Raw genomic sequence first — 18,164 nt, forward strand, 5'->3', positions numbered from 1 at the left:
CTGGTTATTATTTGGGCATTTTATTTTATGCACTACTCTGTTAGATTGAGCTTTACGCAGCTGGAAGGCCATTAGGCGGCTTGCTCTGTTACCAAATTCGTAGTACTTCCTGTTGATAAATCGCAGTGCTCCTTCTGCCTTGTAGGTCAATAGGTCATCCAATTTCTGTCTCTTCTCTTTTATTAATACCAGAACTTGGTGTTTTTTTGATTGTTGATACTGTGCCTCTAGCTTTTTAATTTCCCTCTCTAACTCAACCTGCTGAGCTAGTCTTTGTTTTTTTAATCTGGATGAAATAGCAATTATGTTGCCCCTCATCACCACTTTGGCTGCCTCCCAGAGAGTAGAGGGGGAGACTGTGTCATTATCATTAGATTTCAAATAGTCTGTTAGGTTTTCACGGATTTCGTGTTGAATTACTTCATCGTTTAATAATGATACATTGAGTCTCCAGTATTTAAACTGTTTGTTTGGTCCTATCTGTATCTTTACAGTTACAAGAGCATGGTCTGATATAGTTATTGGTTCTATGTTACATTCACTAGATCTGCAAATATCCATTTCTGATATCAAAAACATATCTAGTCTAGAGTGGCTGCCATGTACATGTGACATGAAAGTATAGTCCTTTTCTCTAGGATGTAGGTGGCGCCAGACATCCACCAGGCCTAGTTCATCCATCATTGCATGAAGAGTTATTGATTTCTTGTACATAGGGCCTACTCCTGCTGGAAGCCTATCTACAGTCTGCCTCAAAATGCAATTAAAGTCTCCACCTATTAAAATAATTCCCTCTGCTTTGTCTGCTAATAAAGATGCTATCATTTTAACCCTTGTATTATGTTAAGGGTCAATTTGACCCATTTCAGTTTTTGTGTTGACCAAAGTACTGGTTATCCTTTTTTTTCTTCATGAAATTTGGTGACTTTTCCTCATCTAGGGTCATGAACTGGTTTGTAAAATCTGGACACTTTGATGTGTAGTGGAGTGTCTGTGCAGAGTTTGTATACAAAAATGATGTTGCGGGTCATTTTGACCCAGACACTTTAATGTGGGTAAGTAGCTGTTCAGATCGAAAATAAACATGTCTCTTTGATGTACTTGTATTTTGACCCAGGTGTGTGAAGAGAGGGAACTTTCTCACACTTGTCCTTGTCACTGTTCTCATGTCATCTTTTTGACAAGCTCACCAAAAATGAGCTCCCGAAGGATTATAGCTGAGGAAGCTTTATCACAGATTTTGAACTGGGATAGTGATGTAGAGGAAGAGATTTCAGAGACAGAGGATCTTTCAGAGACAGAGGACAATGTTATTGCTGATCCAGATTGTCAATTTTCCTATGATGAGGAGGATTCAGAGGACGAGTCTGCCGTTGTCCCTCCAACAGATGAAAACCAAGGAATGCAGCAATCATCATCCACAGAGGGGACATGGGCATCTAAGGACGGTAATATAAAATGGTCAACATCACCACACCAAAGCCGAGGCAGACTGTCATCTTCCAATGTGATCAAAATGACTCCCGGTCCTACAAGATTTGCTGTCATACGAGTTGATGAGATTCAATCAGCATTTCAGCTCTTCATATCCCCACCAATAGAGAGGATTATACTGGAAATTACCAACTTGGAGGGGAGATGTGTGTTTCAAGAGAAATGGAAGCCACTGGATCAGACTGACTTGCATGCTTACATTGGAGTTCTGTTATTAGCTGGAGTGTACAGGTCAAAGGGAGAAGCAACTGCAAGTCTATGGAATGAAGAGAATGGAAGGCCAATCTTTCGTGCAACAATGTCTCTGGAGACATTCCACATGATATCTCGTGTGGTCCGCTTTGACAACCGCGACACCAGAGCTGATCGACGTGAAAGAGACAAACTAGCTGCGATCAGAGATGTGTGGGATAAATGGGTTGAAATTTTACCTTTGTTGTACAATCCCGGTCCCCATGTTACTGTAGATGAGCGCCTTGTTCCATTCAGGGGGTGCTGTCCTTTCCGACAGTACATGCCCAACAAGCCTGCCAAGTATGGCATCAAAATGTGGGCAGCTTGTGATGCAAAATCCAGCTATGCATGGAATATGCAAGTATACACTGGAAAACTACCTGGAGGAACATCTGAGAAGAATCAGGGGATGCATGTGGTGCTGGAGATGAGTGAAGGGCTGCAAGGTCATAACATCACATGTGACAACTTCTTTACATCCTACCGCTTTGGAGATGAACTTCAGAAGAGAAAGCTGACCATGTTGGGAACAGTCAGAAGAAATAAGCCAGAACTTCCCAGTGAAATTCTGAAGATGCAGGGCAGACCTCTGCATTCCTCTATATTTGCTTTCACTGAGAAAGCAACAGTTGTTTCATACTGCCCAAAGAGAAACAAGAATGTTCTTGTAATGAGTACAATGCACACAGATGCATCTCTGAGCACAAGAGAAGACATGAAGCCACAAATGATCCTGGATTATAACTCCACCAAAGGAGGAGTTGACAATCTGGACAAAGTCACAGCAACATACAGCTGCCAGTGCAAGACTGCCCATTGGCCTTTGGTGATTTTCTACAACATTGTGGACGTGTCTGCTTACAATACCTATGTCCTGTGGACTGAAATCAACCAGCAATGGAATGCTGGCAAATTGTACCGACGTCAGCTTTTCCTGGAAGAACTCGGCAAAGCACTTGTCACTCCCAAGATCCAGACGCGAGCCAGGCCAGCTCGATCCCCAGCAGCAGCAGCAGCTGTCTATTAAAGAAATTTGGACAGTCCTCGTTCGGGGCATATAGATTAACCAGTGTAACTTTAGTACCTCCAATAGTGCCTATTACCATTACATATCTACCCTCTTTATCCTCAATTGTTTTTTCATGGCTAAAATAAACTGATTTATTTAGCAAGATAGCAACTCCTCTTTCCCTCCCGTTTTTGAAGGAGGAGCTATATATCTGATCCACCCATTCTCTCCTTAATTTTCAGTGCTCTTTTTCTGTCAAATGAGTCTCTTGTATCATTGCTATAGAACAGTGTAGTTTTTTAAGTTGGTTGAATATTTTTTTTCTCTTAATTGGACTATTTATACCCTTTACATTATAGCTGACACAGTTTAAACTATCCATGAATTATTAATTTGTGCTTTTTAGTATACTCTCCTTTCAGTATTTTACAAAAACACCTTAAATCAGGAAAAACTGAAATAATGCCTAATGACAGTGACCCATGTTCAGTCTCAAGGCAAAATAGAACCAATAGCATTAAAAAAACAAAATATAATATATATACCCAACTGGGTTTTTCAGTGTTATTTTGTTGTTCAGCTACTTCAAACCTGAACATGAACCAGTCCCTGGTGAAACCTGGGCTGAGGAGAGTGACTGCTCCTCTGTGGGGAACACACACAGTGTCGGAGCTGCTGTCGTCCGGCTGGTGAAACGGTCGTTGCTGCTCGGTATGCGGGTAATACTCGTGGTTTACTGAGTTCCGCCCATTGTAGTAAAACTTGGTATTCTTCCTAACATTGGTTGTTTTGAACTCCATAGTGAAACTCGGCATCACTCATCTCCACTGAAGAAAGCTCTGACATCCGTAGCTGGTAGCACCGCCGGGGTTTTCCCTCGCCTCTCTCCCGCGGTGCTCCACCTGTAGTGGGACAATTCGCTCTCCATCCACTCCCTCTCATCCACATGGGCCTGAATCCCGAGCTCCCGTAGCGCCGGGAGAGCATGTGTTAGTGTCGAGTAGGTCTTTTCACCATCACCCGTGAAGATCCTCAGCTGTGCTGGATAGATGCATTTGGCACTGATGTTTTTCTGCTTTAACTGTTTGATTACATCACGCACCTGGGCTCTCTTTTTTTGCAGCTCCGGGGAGTAATCATGGTCGAAGAATACCGGCTCTGTTTTGTATAAGATCTGTCTTTGGCTCCAGGCTTGTCTTAGGATGGCGTCCTTCACGGAGTAATCCAGAAACTTGACAATCAGAGATCTCGGGGTGGCAGTGGAGTTCTTTGGCTTGGCTGTTAGGGATCGGTGGGCTCTCTCAATTTGTATATTCACATCAGGCATTGGTTGAAGGACTGATTGAATTAGCTCCTTCACAAAAGCCTTCGCATCGTTTCCTTCACTCCCTTCGGGCACTCGGTAAATTCTTAAGTTATTTCATCTTGACCTGTTCTGTAGGTCTTCGCACCTGGCCATCAGGTCCATCTCTCTGTGCAGCAGGTAGCGTATTGCCCTCTGGTGTCTCATCCTGGTATCCTCTGAAGCGCTAATACGTCTTTCTGCCTCTGTTGTTCTTTTTTCAAGTTTAGTCATTTCGTCTTTGTGTTCTAGCATGGAAGATTCAAGTTTTGTCAGCGACAGTCTGGTCTGTTTGTGTCCGTCTCGATTTTCTGCCCTTAACTTCTCCAGTTCATCTAATATTTTAGACTCATGGTTAGCACTTGCTGCGCCACTCGGAGTCTGCCTTAAAGTTAGCTGCCTCAAATTTTCGTTTTTGTCATTCGTGTGCTCCTGTCTCTGTGCTTTTGCCTCTCACAGAACTTGCCATGTCGAGTTTGTGTAAGTTTGCCGAGTTTTAAGTAGTTTTGTTAGGAAATTAACAGTTAACCGACAGAGATCTGCTTTAAGCTGCTGTCTCCAACATGGCGTCACCGGAAGTCCGATATGTCGCAGATGTCCATTCTGCTTGAGGTTTCTGCCTCTTAAAAGGAAGTCTTTCCTTGCCACTGTCGCCTAGTGCTGCTCTTGGTGGGAATTGTTGGGTCTCTGTAAATAATATTATAAAGAGAAGGTCTAGACCTGCTCTATTTGGAAAGTGCCTTGAGATAACTTATGTTGTTATTGTGGCTATACAAATAAAAATTGGCTTGACTTGACTTGGAAGCAGCAACCTTCCTCTTTGTCAGTCATGCAAAATGCTCTTTCAGTCATCAGTAATCTATTTCTGCTTCAACTGGAGGACAAGCTGATGTTAGTGTTGCAATGCATGGCCTCATTAGCTAGAGACAGACAGACAGGATCCTGATTCTCTGGTCCTGCTCTAGTCACTCTGCCCCTGTTGACCAGTACTGACCAGTACCAGGTTAATAAAGACAGAAGCACTGCACTGTGCTCATGTTGCCCTCTGAAAACAGTGATAATGATGCCACCATAATGTTTCAATATTAAGACTAGTAGAGACATTAATCATGCACATCTCTAACTAGAATAACTGCTTCCACCAACCAGTGCAGTTGAATTACATGTCTGTCCAGACACATAATACATGTAGTGAAGGAAGTTGACCTTTGACCTTTTGGAAATAAATTCAAATTTAAATCACATCATCAATTTTTTTTTCCTGTTATAAATTTGTGTGAAATTTTCTCATAATTAGTGTACGAATTCAAGAGAGCTAAGAATGTGTTTATTGTTACTATTGTAATGTGTTTCACAGTGACCTTGACCTTTGACCACCAAAATCTAAATCAGTTCATACTTGAGTCCAAGTTAATGTTTGTACTGAATTTTCTGAGGTTTCTCTAAGTATTCCTCAGATATCACGTTCACAAGAATGGGACAGACAGACAACCTGAAAACATAATGCCTATGGCGACAGCTCCGCCCCTAAACCTTTTTTTAATGATCAGTGTACTCATGTATCAGTGTTCCCTTTCATAAGCTCATTTCCACAAGACTGAGGTAACTGACTGCTTTGAATCAAATATTCAGAGGGAAATACTGTATAACTGGATGATTAACAACGGTGACTTATGTACAGTAAACTACACTCTGCACTCTGATGAGGCTCACTGCTCTCAAAAACTGAAACCAGACACAAACCATCATCAGTGTGTGTGTGCTGTGGCAGCCGTCATACTCAGGGCCAGAGGAACGTAACAGCAAAGAGACATTGATCTGTATGCTGACGTGGAAACACTGCAGTTCTGATGAAAAGCTTTACACAAATATAATCTCTCATCTCTGTCTCCTCTTACACTGCAGCTCTTGTTTTAACGTAGCACATAACGTTGTAGAGTCATTATGGCTCCAGACAGTGATGGGATGGATGGGGTCAACAGCACAGGATCAGTTATGGGGAGTGAAATGTTTTATCCATGAAATATGTAAAATATTTTATTGGCTTTTAATGGCAGACATTTTGACTTGCCATGTATTGATAGCTTAGTTCCCAGGAGTTAAATCAGTGAGCTCTTCTGCACCTCAGGGCCTCAGAGCAAAACTCAATGAGATGCTACAATCTTGAAGTTATGAATTACACCCAAGCTTTTTCCTACTATCACACATCACAATGTCTTCTGTAAAAAAGTGTAAATAATTGTCTTCTAACCGGTCTTCTGAAGGTGAGATAATCTGCCTTGTCATGACTGCTGTGTTCAGATCATCTTAGTCTCAGTCTTTTTCAAATGATGCGCTTGTTAGATGTTGGACGGCGCGTGAAACCTCCTTTAGGATTCTGTTCTTGATTTGTGAGCATCTGTAAACAGACCATCTGACGAGCATGAACACTTCACACACTGATCAGAAGTTGAATAAAGAGAGATAAACTGCACATCTCATTTGCCTTCCTGAGAACACTGCAACAAATTTCTTTAAAAAAACAACTGCCAACACATAAGCCATATCAAGTTTATAAAATCATGTCAGTGTTGCTTACAGCTTTTTGCACTGCCCCCGAGTGCTCGAGAGAAAGATGAATCCATGTTTAAATAAGCCTGTAAAATACTGTAAGTTTTCACATCCATCAGGGCTGCAGCCTGTGAAAAACCAGAAGACATTCTTACGGTGGCCCTGAGAGCTCAATGCTCAGCAGCCACATGCAAACAGATAAATATTTAAATCAACAGACAAAAAGCCATCAAACAAACTGATACATGACAGTGTAGCAGTGATGTCTAAAAAGAGTTGATAACTGCAGGCACAGTGTGGACATTCAGAATAGATGTGAATATTTCTGCCTTGAGACTTGGTCGGATGACAAATCACGTGACCTTGTATTTTTGCAGGATACTGAGACCTTTACTGCACTATACTGATACTGTAGAGACATTTAGATAAAGCATCTGCTGCTCCAGAAATCCCTGCCCTGCCTCTGAAGCTCAGTTTAACAAAATCCCTGCAGCAGTTGCAGTGTTAGCTGCTGGGTGAGTCAAGTATGTTACACATTTTGAGCAGACACAGCAGAAGAGGCCAAAACTTGGAGAGCAATGATTATAGGAGATCAGGATGAAGAATGAAATGGTCTTCAGTCTGAAAACAAACAAAAATACCAGGCAGGTTTATTTTCTGATGAACTGCGGCAGATTTTTGACCAACTAAGGACATGAATAATTTTGTTCTTCATTCCACTTCTACAGCAGGTGTCACATTACACCACAGATACCGTTATATTGGCGGTTTCTGAGGAGTAAGACCTCTACCTTTTTTATAATTCAAACTAAATATTATAGCTGCTTACACCCTGAGGACTTTTTACTGGAAGCACAGTAACATCAACAGCAATAACTGATAAAGTGCGCTATTCAAACTAGGACTAGGAAATGGGAAGCTTTCAGCTGGTATTGTACTGTTTTGTGTGCGGCTGAGAAAATCCAAGGAAGAAATGTAGCTGTTGGTGACTGGGTTTGGGTGTAATTATGAGGATTAGAGACATATAATAACATCTCTGGTGTGAGCCACCAGGCTGAAATGTGACAGATTACTGCATCGAAGAAAAGTGGGATAACTTAAATCACTTTTTTTATTTCCACTTCAAGTGACGCATAGTGTGCTGCTGTTCAGATTCAAGGTTTAAAGGGAAGGACATATCCACAGTGAATATCAATGTGTGTGGCAAAGTGCGCCCTGCAATCAGTGTGTGTATACAGTATACTGTATATATACTGTATATGTCATGGACTCTGCTGGAGCTTCCTGCCCCTCTTAACCTCCACCCTCTTGCTGCCTATCCTGCACACACCCCTCTGCTCATCAGCACCTGCACTCGGTCTCCACCCACTGGTACTCCCTCTGCATTGTCTGCCAGCCTGCTCATTCTGACACACACCTGTTGCTCATTTGCTCATTTACTCCTCAGTATATACCAGTCCCTTTGCCATTGTTTGCCAGATCGTAATTTGTGCTCCTGCCTGCTTCGTATCCAGCCTGTTGTATATATATTGCCTTTTCTCGATTTTGACCTGTGCCTGTTAACGTTATCGTGAGTTTTTGCCTGATCCCTTTGTACCTCTGCTTGTTTGGACTAATTTTTGGTTTTGGTTTTTTAGTAAACACTTGTTTTGCCGTAATAATGTTCAATCTTTTTTTACTGATGAAACTAACATTGCAAGAAGCAAAGACACCTCACGCAGGAGCTGGCCTGGTGTGCAGAGACAAGGATGTTTACACGATTTAAACTTCTCTCTCAACATCGCTTTATTTTTCTCTTTAATAATTGGAAACAACTATAAAAACCTTTAGATGCGATTGGATGACAGTTTCAGACACACCCTGGCTTCACTGTCTCACACCTCACTGCATCCCTGGAGAGTTTCTCGGGATTCATCATGCATCATTTTCATTAGTTTAGCTTTAATGCCTCATGATGCTATAATGCTACAACAACCTGAGAAAGTTAACCCTCATGAACTGCTCACACAAACACACACTCAAATTTATTATATAAATAACACAGATGCATTTTGGGTAATTTTGTTAATGGTGTATAACCATTGACTGTTGGACCACGCTGATATGTGCGGTGATACTGAAACACCACATGTAAATACAGGCTATTTTGACGTGTGTCCTGCAGTAGAGTCCATCACTACTCCATTTCCCTTCAGATACTTGACATTATTAAAGTTTTAAACTGAATTTCAGGGATGCCTCGGTGGCTCACCTGGTAGAACGTGTACCCCATAGGCTTCGTCCTAACCGCAGCTGCCATGGGTTCAAATCCAACTGATCCTCTCTCTCTCCCCCTGACTTGTCTGTCAATCTCTTTGCTATCATAATAAAAGCAAAAATGCCCCCCCCCAAAAAAAAAAACCCAAAAAAAAACAAAAAAACAAACAAAAAACAAAAACAAACTAACCTTAAACAGAACTTTATTATTTAAAGTGTAGTAGTGGAAGGAGTGATAACTACTTCTTCTGTGAGTGGAAGCGTCTGTGCTGCTGCATCCTGGATGAAGCTGTAGATGGAGAAAGGTGTAAGCCTCTTATGACTTCTGTATAAAGATATCATTAGAGGCTACTGTGCATTTTCAAGTGTCATTTTGTAAATGTATCTGCCTTTTCCACTGAGGGACATTGTAAGGTGGTGATGTGTGATACTTGTGATATGCTGGATTATAATATTTCAGAGCCTCTCTAAATGGATCTGATGAGGATGCTACCTCATCATCTTGGCTGTTTTGAGGAAGCAGCGAAGAAATAACCCCGTTCTCTGCCACAATTCCCTCTGAGACCAACAAATTCCCTCATGCTGCTTACAAAAACGGATTTTAGTACAATGTCCTGAATATCAGAGAAAGTTCTCAATTTATGGACCTACTAATGGTCGGTAAGCGTCATAGTGCGTGGTACTTGCATAATATAGTGACTGAGAATAACATTATATCATATTAGCTTATGTTCCATGAATAATAAATCCCATTTGATCAGTAATGAACAGCCTAACTTTAACAAAACAGCTATAAATGAAACAATAACACAAACAAGAGAAAAGGTGTGGACGGCTGTTAGTTAAAGAAAATCAATAAAACTGTCAACGTATTATGATTGTTTCTCCTCGTCTTCATACAGGCATGGGTTTAGAAAGAAGGTTCAAACTGACACCAACAAACAAATTGAACAAACATCAGGCATGTCCAGAAATATCATCACTCCTGTTTTCTCACTTCATGCAGAACTAAGATGGGAAATCTGACTTCACTTGTACAGTTGGAGGAGAAAAACTATCAGATGTCCATAACGAGGCTATTTCCTTAACTACATCGCCCCTTCTTGTTACATACTCTACTGTTAATGTGCAATAAAGTTTACAGTGGAGGTTCTGGGAAGTGGTTTAACACACATAATTAGGAATCCCCAACTTTATAAAAAGAATCAATTGTTTTGGAAATGTGAGTCTAGTGTGAAGTTGTTAAATTAACATGTGTTCCTCCTGTCACACAGTCTACACCAGAGGCACTCGAATAATAAACACCAGGGGAGTTGGAGCCATCCACAGGAAATCTATAACTCTCTGTGTCCATTAACAACAAAGGTCTCTAACTAAATATAGGACATCTTCTGACATGATGATTGACACTGCAGGGACCAAGTATCTCATTGTTCCAAACTCATGCCTTTCTATTTCATCTCGACTAATGTGGGACCACTACATTATTGAGCTTCAAAAGCTAGGCAAGTGTGAGATGACAGTGATGTTGTCTGAGTTAAGGGAGAGGCACCAAAGACAAACTAGACTATAACCAAGTGCATGAACCATGGGCTCCTAGTACTGGAGGTAATAGACTGTTCTCCCAAGGAGACATGAGAGCATCAGTGTTGTTCATTCAAATTGGCAAAAAACATGTTTTACATTTCTATGACACAGATCGTTTTAAAGCAGCTGGCAGTAATATGAATTACCATTGTCGAGGCAAGATGAGCGAGTCAGATGATTTATTAAAGAGGAAGGATGGTGGGTCACACTCAATACCTTTAACCAAAAACCTCTTAGACCAAAAATAGTTCATTTCCTTGTTATCCAAACAAGTAGAATCAAACTTTGGTTTCTTCGTTATACTAGCAACCCTATGATCATTCTCTAAAGTTTAAACATATAAATGTTACTATTGTAAAAGTTTAATGAAGAGCCCTAACACTCAACTTAGTCTACTCTGTTAGTATTCGTGATTCCAAACCAAAAATCTATTCTGCTTAAACATTAATCAAACCTTAACTATAGACTGTATAAGATTAGATTGTGATTTATTTGAAACAAAAGGATGGCTCGAATGGACTGTAGATTTCTAGAGCATTTCAGAATCCTAAAACTCTTCTTATAGTTGGTGAACCAACATAAACCTTATTTTTCATTGCCCTTAGCCTTAGTTGTTTATTCAATCTGAAAATTCAGGCCTGATATGTACTTGTTCACCATTCTCCCATGGACTTGACTAAATTAATCCTAGTGCTAGTAGAGATACAGTTATTATTAACTCATCTTGATTATACACCAATAATATCAAAAGAGTAACAAGTGAGGGACATCACTAAAGCTCAGTGTACTACCTTGCGTGTAAAGGACAAGTTACATATAATGTATTTAATTAAGGAAGAAGAGATCCCAGTGAAAGTTCTCAGATAAGAAGTTAGTACGCTGCTTTCAGACAAAGACTTTGACTGCACTGCGGCAATCGACGCTCGAGTATATCAGACGCACGTGTCTGGTTGAGAAAAAATGGGCGAGAGTTTTCAAAACTTCTAGCGTGACCATAGACTGTATAATACAGTGGGAACACGACCACACTGCTCAAGCCTCCGCCCATAACGATGTGTATCTGTTTGCTGGGAAAGAAGTATCTTTCCTGGTGCTCAGAAGAAAGCAGTTAGCACAATGCATTTACACCTTCGTGCCTGTAATAGCGTACTTACCTGACCTGGCGATCAGTCACAAGCCATTAGGCAAGTTTATTGTACAGGAACATAGCAGAGTTTAACAGACCCACAAATAGACAACTTTCGCAAGATCTTCCCACCATTCAAACTATCACAATTGATAAGGAAAAACAGAGACAAAGAGACCCCTCTTCCACAACAGCAGAGCCATTGCTGTTAGCATGCCCAAACGAAACAGAACCAGACCAAAGGTCAAAAGGGTCAGCTCCAGAGGATCAACCATGGACACCAGACAACTGGAGAATATAGGCAAAAATCTCCACGTTTGTAACAATTAAGACTCTGTCTAATGATATATTTGATTGTTTCATTGTATAGGACAAGTAACAACAAAAGGACTTGATTAACACTAAGGTGTGAATCCTGGCCTCTCTGGTGCCATGATGAAGACACACAACACGCACACACACACCACCAACACCACACCCCCACACACACACACACACACACCAACCTCCCTTCCTCTGCCCCTCTCTAGATAAGAGTCATAAACTATGACCACACATTCCAATTCCGGGTAGTGACCAGCAGAACTCTCTTCACAGACACAGATCTAAGGAAGAATGTAAAATTAAATAAAACTAGCTGTTCTGTAACTCATGGAGATGTTCCTATGCAATAGTTTAATCCCCAAACTTTCTATCCCATAGAAAGTTTGAAATGTAACATGTAGATTTAAGAACAATGTCCTCCTGTGACCATTACATGTCAGCATACCTTCACACGAAGGTTAAACACACCACTACATGACAATCCAGAATGTCCATATTATTATTATTACGAGTCAAAGAACTGCCTTGTGTAATCCACTTTATAGACCTTTAGCTCTCGTGGGAAATGTTTATATGTTGTTTGATCAGTTAACCACTGTATTATGATTAAAATTCCAGCGTAATGTGAAGGATATTAATATGAAATCAAACACTCCTAATTAACTCCTCTCTGCCATTAATTAGTGCAAGTAGTTATATGTATATCTTTTAATGTTTTGTGGCTTATGGGGAAGATGGATGTGCGAGTTTCTAAGTAAAACTCTAGATAATAAAATTATTCAAAATTTCAGTGGAAAATATACTCTACAGCATGAGGAAGAAATGGGTGAACGGCCCCTGAAACATGTGGCCAGCCCCCCAGGGAGATTAAAAACAGTTGTGGAACAATTTCACACAAAAGTCAGGAAAACAAAGAAAAAAGGTGAGAAAGAGTCAGAATGTTTAGAAACGAGAAAAAGTTAGAAACTTGGGCGAGATGCTTAAGGAGAGAAGACGATGCGAAAAACGAAGCTAAAAGCTAGAGCTGAAAAAAGTAAGAAGCTAAGAAAACGATAAGCAGAAATTAAGAAGCTGAGAAACTTTTTGCTCAAAGCTCAGAAAGTCCCGGCTCACAAAGCCCGGGCTCTGTAGCCATGTAAACCTCTTTAGCTTTAATGCTGCCCTAGCCACCAAACTCACTATGGCTCTTTAGTCATTTTTGCACAATTTTCGCGTCTTTTTAATTTTCTTGCCACAAGCTGCAAAGTAACGTCATTTCTAATCGTCACATGCAAGCATCCTTTATTTTATAAGCCAATGTCAAGACCAATCTGAACCAAAACAACAAGAAGGTGCCTCAGAGTAATTTTGTCAACTTTAAATTCATCATCAAGTTTTTCCCTGTTTGAAGATTTTTGATAACCAATTTATGCAGTTATCTTGGTCAACGACTCAGTACCCCTCCTAAAGATTATCCGCCAATAGTGAAAGAGCCAATTAAGGTTATTTCGCCATCAAACCACAAGAGACCACTATGCAAAATAACATCTTCACGGACAATGCCTCTGCAGAGAAAGCCTGAGCAGAAATCAAAGTGCCCCGAGACAAAAAAGTCTCCTGGCAAACATCCACCGAAAGCCTGAATCCGCTGACGACACACGGCAGAATCGGAATCACTTTGATAACGGGACAACGGCCCCTCCAGGAGATCCACCTAATTCCCACGTCCTTCCCGGGATTACCATGGCAAAACACAGGCACCTGGCGGTTTCCCAGCCGAGGGTCTTCCAGCTTACAGGCAAACTCCAGTAAGAGGCCCGGACTTAAACACTACTGCTCAGACTCGTAGATGCGAAATAAGCTTAATTTAATCATAAACCTTCTAGATGTAGATGATCATTATCCTGTAGCTGTAATAGCCAATAAAGTGGCGTAGTAGCCAAAACATATTCTCTCCCCCAATTGCCAACTCATCAACTAGCTCTCATTTCAAATTATTCATTTTATCAATCTTATGCATTATTTACACCTTGCATTTTTACTCTGTTAAAGATAGTAAGTTTTAAGTTAATAAACTCCTTTTAATTTACCATTCTAGTTTTTGTCCTGTCCGTGTTCTTTTTTGATGTACGAAGGACGTGGAAGATCCATTTGAAAATTCGAGAAGTAAAACAATGGCTTCGATAATTTGGATTGATAAAATTTTTGGCCAAAATGAGTAAATTCCATGTTGTCCTACCCAGAGGAACTGGGTGCCCCATTTTTCAACGCAGAAGTAAATTCTAAGAATATGGCGTTAAAAACGCATAACAGTGGCCTAACCCACAACCTGCTAAAGGCTCCTAATTAAAAACCATGGAATTTATATAATCATTAGAACCAAAACCTGTAACCTAACTTGGGTAAGAAAATCAAACTGGTCGCCAAAAGAGAGGGCTTTCCCTGCTGAATGCTACATTTTGGGTGGTATTCAGAGCGACCACAAAAGCGATCATTTCCCCTCCATTTTCCATAAATTGCTGCATGTATATTTTTCAATGCCGTGATTTCAAATGAGCCTGCCGAAGCGCGCTCAAAGGATTTTCAACTAGTGTCTGCTATGCGCTAGCTCTGTCATGGAGTCGGCGGTGCTGCGCCGAGCCAAAGCCACAGCACATGCAAACAGTTGTGGGAATAATGTAAGGCACAAGGCCATAGAAATAAATGGCTTTTCAGAAGCGCAGAGGCTGCAACGTTGCTGCAAACTCTGTCTTGAAAGCCAGCAGTAGACAATGAATAAGGTGTTAGAGGTGTTTGAAGTAGGAAGTAAGCTCTTCTAATAAGATAGAGAGGACACTCCTGCTCTGATAGACTTAGAAACTAATGTTCCACCATCAGGAAATCCACCAGACCAGAACAGTTCTGGACTGAAAGACAATAGTCTTGTGTGCGGGATGGTGAATGACACGACCACATTTCCTTGAGAAAGAACACAGTGGAGGAGAAGGAGCAAAGGAACGAATGATGGAGTTCAAGTAGATGGAGCAGAGACCCAGAAGTCACCTCCGAAGACACAGCAATTAAAGTGACTGAAGTATGACATGTCGACTAAGCCTCAATGAGCAGCAGAGTACATGCGACCTTTTAGCTTACTGAGGACCAAGATGAGCCTGCGTATTCTGGACCATATTGTCAAGGGTTTCAACTGTGCATGAAGGGAGGTCATCAGAAGAGCATACAGTAGTCCGGGCGAGATAGATAAACCCCATTGGTTCTGGTTACAGAACGCAGTCTATCTCTTGTCCTGACAAACAAGACTACTACTCTTCTGAAAAGTACTGCATCTCTTCTAACCATTCGTGTTTCTGTGTTGTCCCTCCAGCACATGAGCATTGAGACTGTCTGCCTCTCTCTTTTCTTTCCTCACCCTGTCACTCCCCTATTTCTGCCTCCTCGTCCTCTCTCTATCACTCAGGCAGGTCCACCCTGGACCTCTGTCTTTCTTCCGCCTTGGCTGTCATTCCCCTCCTTTTTAGATGTTTTGGAATCTGGATCTCTTGGTCCTCCAAGAGACTTCAACCTTTCTTCATCTCTCCAAAGATCAAGGTGGCATATTATGTTTTACAATGATTCTATAATTTTCCTCCACTGTAAATTACTATCGTTGGCTGCTGTTTTGTACAGCATGACAATGATGCATGTGTCTGTCCTTGGGGGAGACTCCTTCCTCTCGTCATGTACGTGTGCAGTTTTATACTGCAAATTAGTCGATTTGGATATTGGCACATAAATAAAAATTATGAAGTGGTAGTTATTTGTATTTAAACAATAATGCAAGCATGTTGGATCAAATGAACTTGCAACGCATTGTGAATGTTGTAATGTACTCTGGACTCAAACTGCCTTTTGTTGAAATGAAATAGAGTTAAGGAAATAAATTAAAAACTTGATACAGGGATGTTACCAGTGTATCAGGACGGAAATTGCTTAACCACTGTAGTTTGGTTCAGTTGGTCCGCCTGTGCCAAAGAAAACAAAGATCCATTGTTGCTCTTATTTCTGCGTTAATTCATGTCCACACTGAATGTCCCAGTCTATAAGTAAAACGGTGGTAGTTCTCTCACTAAACTTGAGTCCATTAAAAGACAGCGGATCAGCAGTAGCAAACTGTCTCATACACCTCCCTGCAGTCCCCATGGAGGATACTAAAACCTACAGTTCAGTATGTATAAAATATTGAGGATGACAGAGTACATGACAAACGCCAGCTGCAAAGAAAAGGATTTACATGTTAGATCCTCACAAATGCCTGCATGCCCAAGAAACATTGTCCTTGTGCTTTTCTTTGATTTGCATTAACTTGTGATGCCATTGCAACATTTCACTCACACAATTAATGAGACACACATGGCTGGACGGTGTCTGAACTGGACATATCCTGACTTATAATTTGACCTCTCTAACCTGACCACACTCCACTGATGCACATGTCAAAGGCATCAGTGCGGCACCGTGTATCCCAAATCCACACCTTAGGGGCGAGACTCTAAACAGTGAGAATTCTAAACCCTTTTAAGCCTGGCACTGCAGGGCACAAGGAGGGCTGCGGAGTACATAAGGTGCATAGGACCCATTCGGTAGGTTGACACCCTGGAATATTTGATATCATTGGTGGGCTCTGAACACTTGTATGGGCCCGCCGAAATTTCACCTGACAATCTGCAAGGCCATTCCTGAAGATGATGAGGACAGGAAAAGGACACCACAATAAAAATGATAAAATAGAATTCATTTCTAATGCACCTTTATATAAATTGCAAATTTAAAGTTATAATTTGTAAACTTTTCCACATTTTAAAATGTCTAACAAAACCAAGAGTAATCTGTGATTTAATCATATACGTTTCAATTGTCTAACAACCTTGATCAATGACACATAATCCTCTGTGATCATGAATGTCAGCCGAGTTTGTCTGACAGAAAAGCTCAAACATTGACTTTTAATATCTAATTTTAAAAGCCAAACATAACACTTTTTACCACCTCGGTGGTTTTCAGTTACTAAATTTGGAACCAGATGAAGGGGATTTAGCTCGTCGGACGTTACGGAATTCTGAAAAGTTATCAGAAAGAAACAAGCTGAGAAATGTTTAGACAGCGCTCACTCCACAGCTGAGTTCTCCCTAACCCTCTAAGAATCTATCGATCCCTTGAATCGAGAAAGAAGTTGGTCTTACTGACCACTCAATTAACCAGTCACAAACACTGTCAGGTTTAGACTCCAGTTCCAGAAACTAAGAAAGCATCGTCTTTGGACCTCCCAAAATCTTCCTTATTCCCCGCCTTTTTCATTATATTTGCTGAATTCAGCTCCAAATTAATAAATCCAGAATATTCCAAAACAAAATGGCAAAACATCTTCTTACACCTCCATTCAAAGCTTAAGAATGGAATATCCTTGAGAGGCATGTTCATAAGAGAGATCTTCAAATACACAGAAATATCCCAGTGATTCCCAAATTTGAGGAGGATGGTACAAGTCGAATGGAAATAAGCAAATGCCATCCATGCTTGACAAGAAAGAAAGAAACTTAGATGCCAGCCAATAGGGAGGTGGAAACAGTATCTAAAGACAAAAGGTTTGCAAATTTAATCGCAACAATAACTTTGCTAAGATGGACACCCTGAGGTCCAGCATCAACTCTAAGAGCTGCGAACATCACCGAAAAAAAAGCAAGAGAGAATCATCTTCTCTTCATCCACTCCTAGTGGTGAAAACAAAAAAGAGTATCTTTGAGAAAAGAAAGGCTGGCTCTCATTGAGAGAAGGTGAAAAAGAGAAACAATCACAAAGCTGTGGTTCAAGGAGTAAAAAACACAAAGAAAGAACCTTCTCCTGTAGACAATCAGGAGGTTGTCCTGGACTCACTTTCCTCTCTGAATAATTATTAAAATAGATGAAAACCTGAACCTTGATCGCAGTGAGTAAGTGAGTATGATGATATGAGATTTGCACAACAATTAATTGCTAAATCTAGCTGATGTAGAACCTACTTGACCCAATATATGTACCTTTTTCCGCCCTGGGAAAAGTATTCATATTCTTGTATTAACATTTACTCGAAAATCCATTGTAAAGTGTTTTATTTCCACTGTTTAACATTGTGGAAGAGACTTATTATTTAAAAAGAGACTAACACTCTCACTTAATTAAAACAATGGAATTTCTGAAACCAATAAAAATGGAATGGGCATGTCAGCAAGTGACACAAACGTTGTCAGGCA

At 40.7% G+C, this 18,164-nt stretch overlaps 1 protein-coding gene across 1 annotated transcript in view; it reads right to left on the bottom strand.

The window, feature by feature from the left end:
- Positions 1-18,164, bottom strand: part of LOC111221332 (ADAMTS-like protein 3) — a 229,564-nt gene that overhangs the window by 41,612 nt on the left and 169,788 nt on the right. The gene's annotated exons all lie outside the window — the stretch shown is intronic.

The sequence above is a fragment of the Seriola dumerili genome, unplaced genomic scaffold, assembly GCF_002260705.1.
Source record: "Seriola dumerili isolate Sdu_G_001 unplaced genomic scaffold, Sdu_1.0 BDQW01000003.1, whole genome shotgun sequence".
NCBI classification, from domain to species: domain Eukaryota; kingdom Metazoa; phylum Chordata; class Actinopteri; order Carangiformes; family Carangidae; genus Seriola; species Seriola dumerili.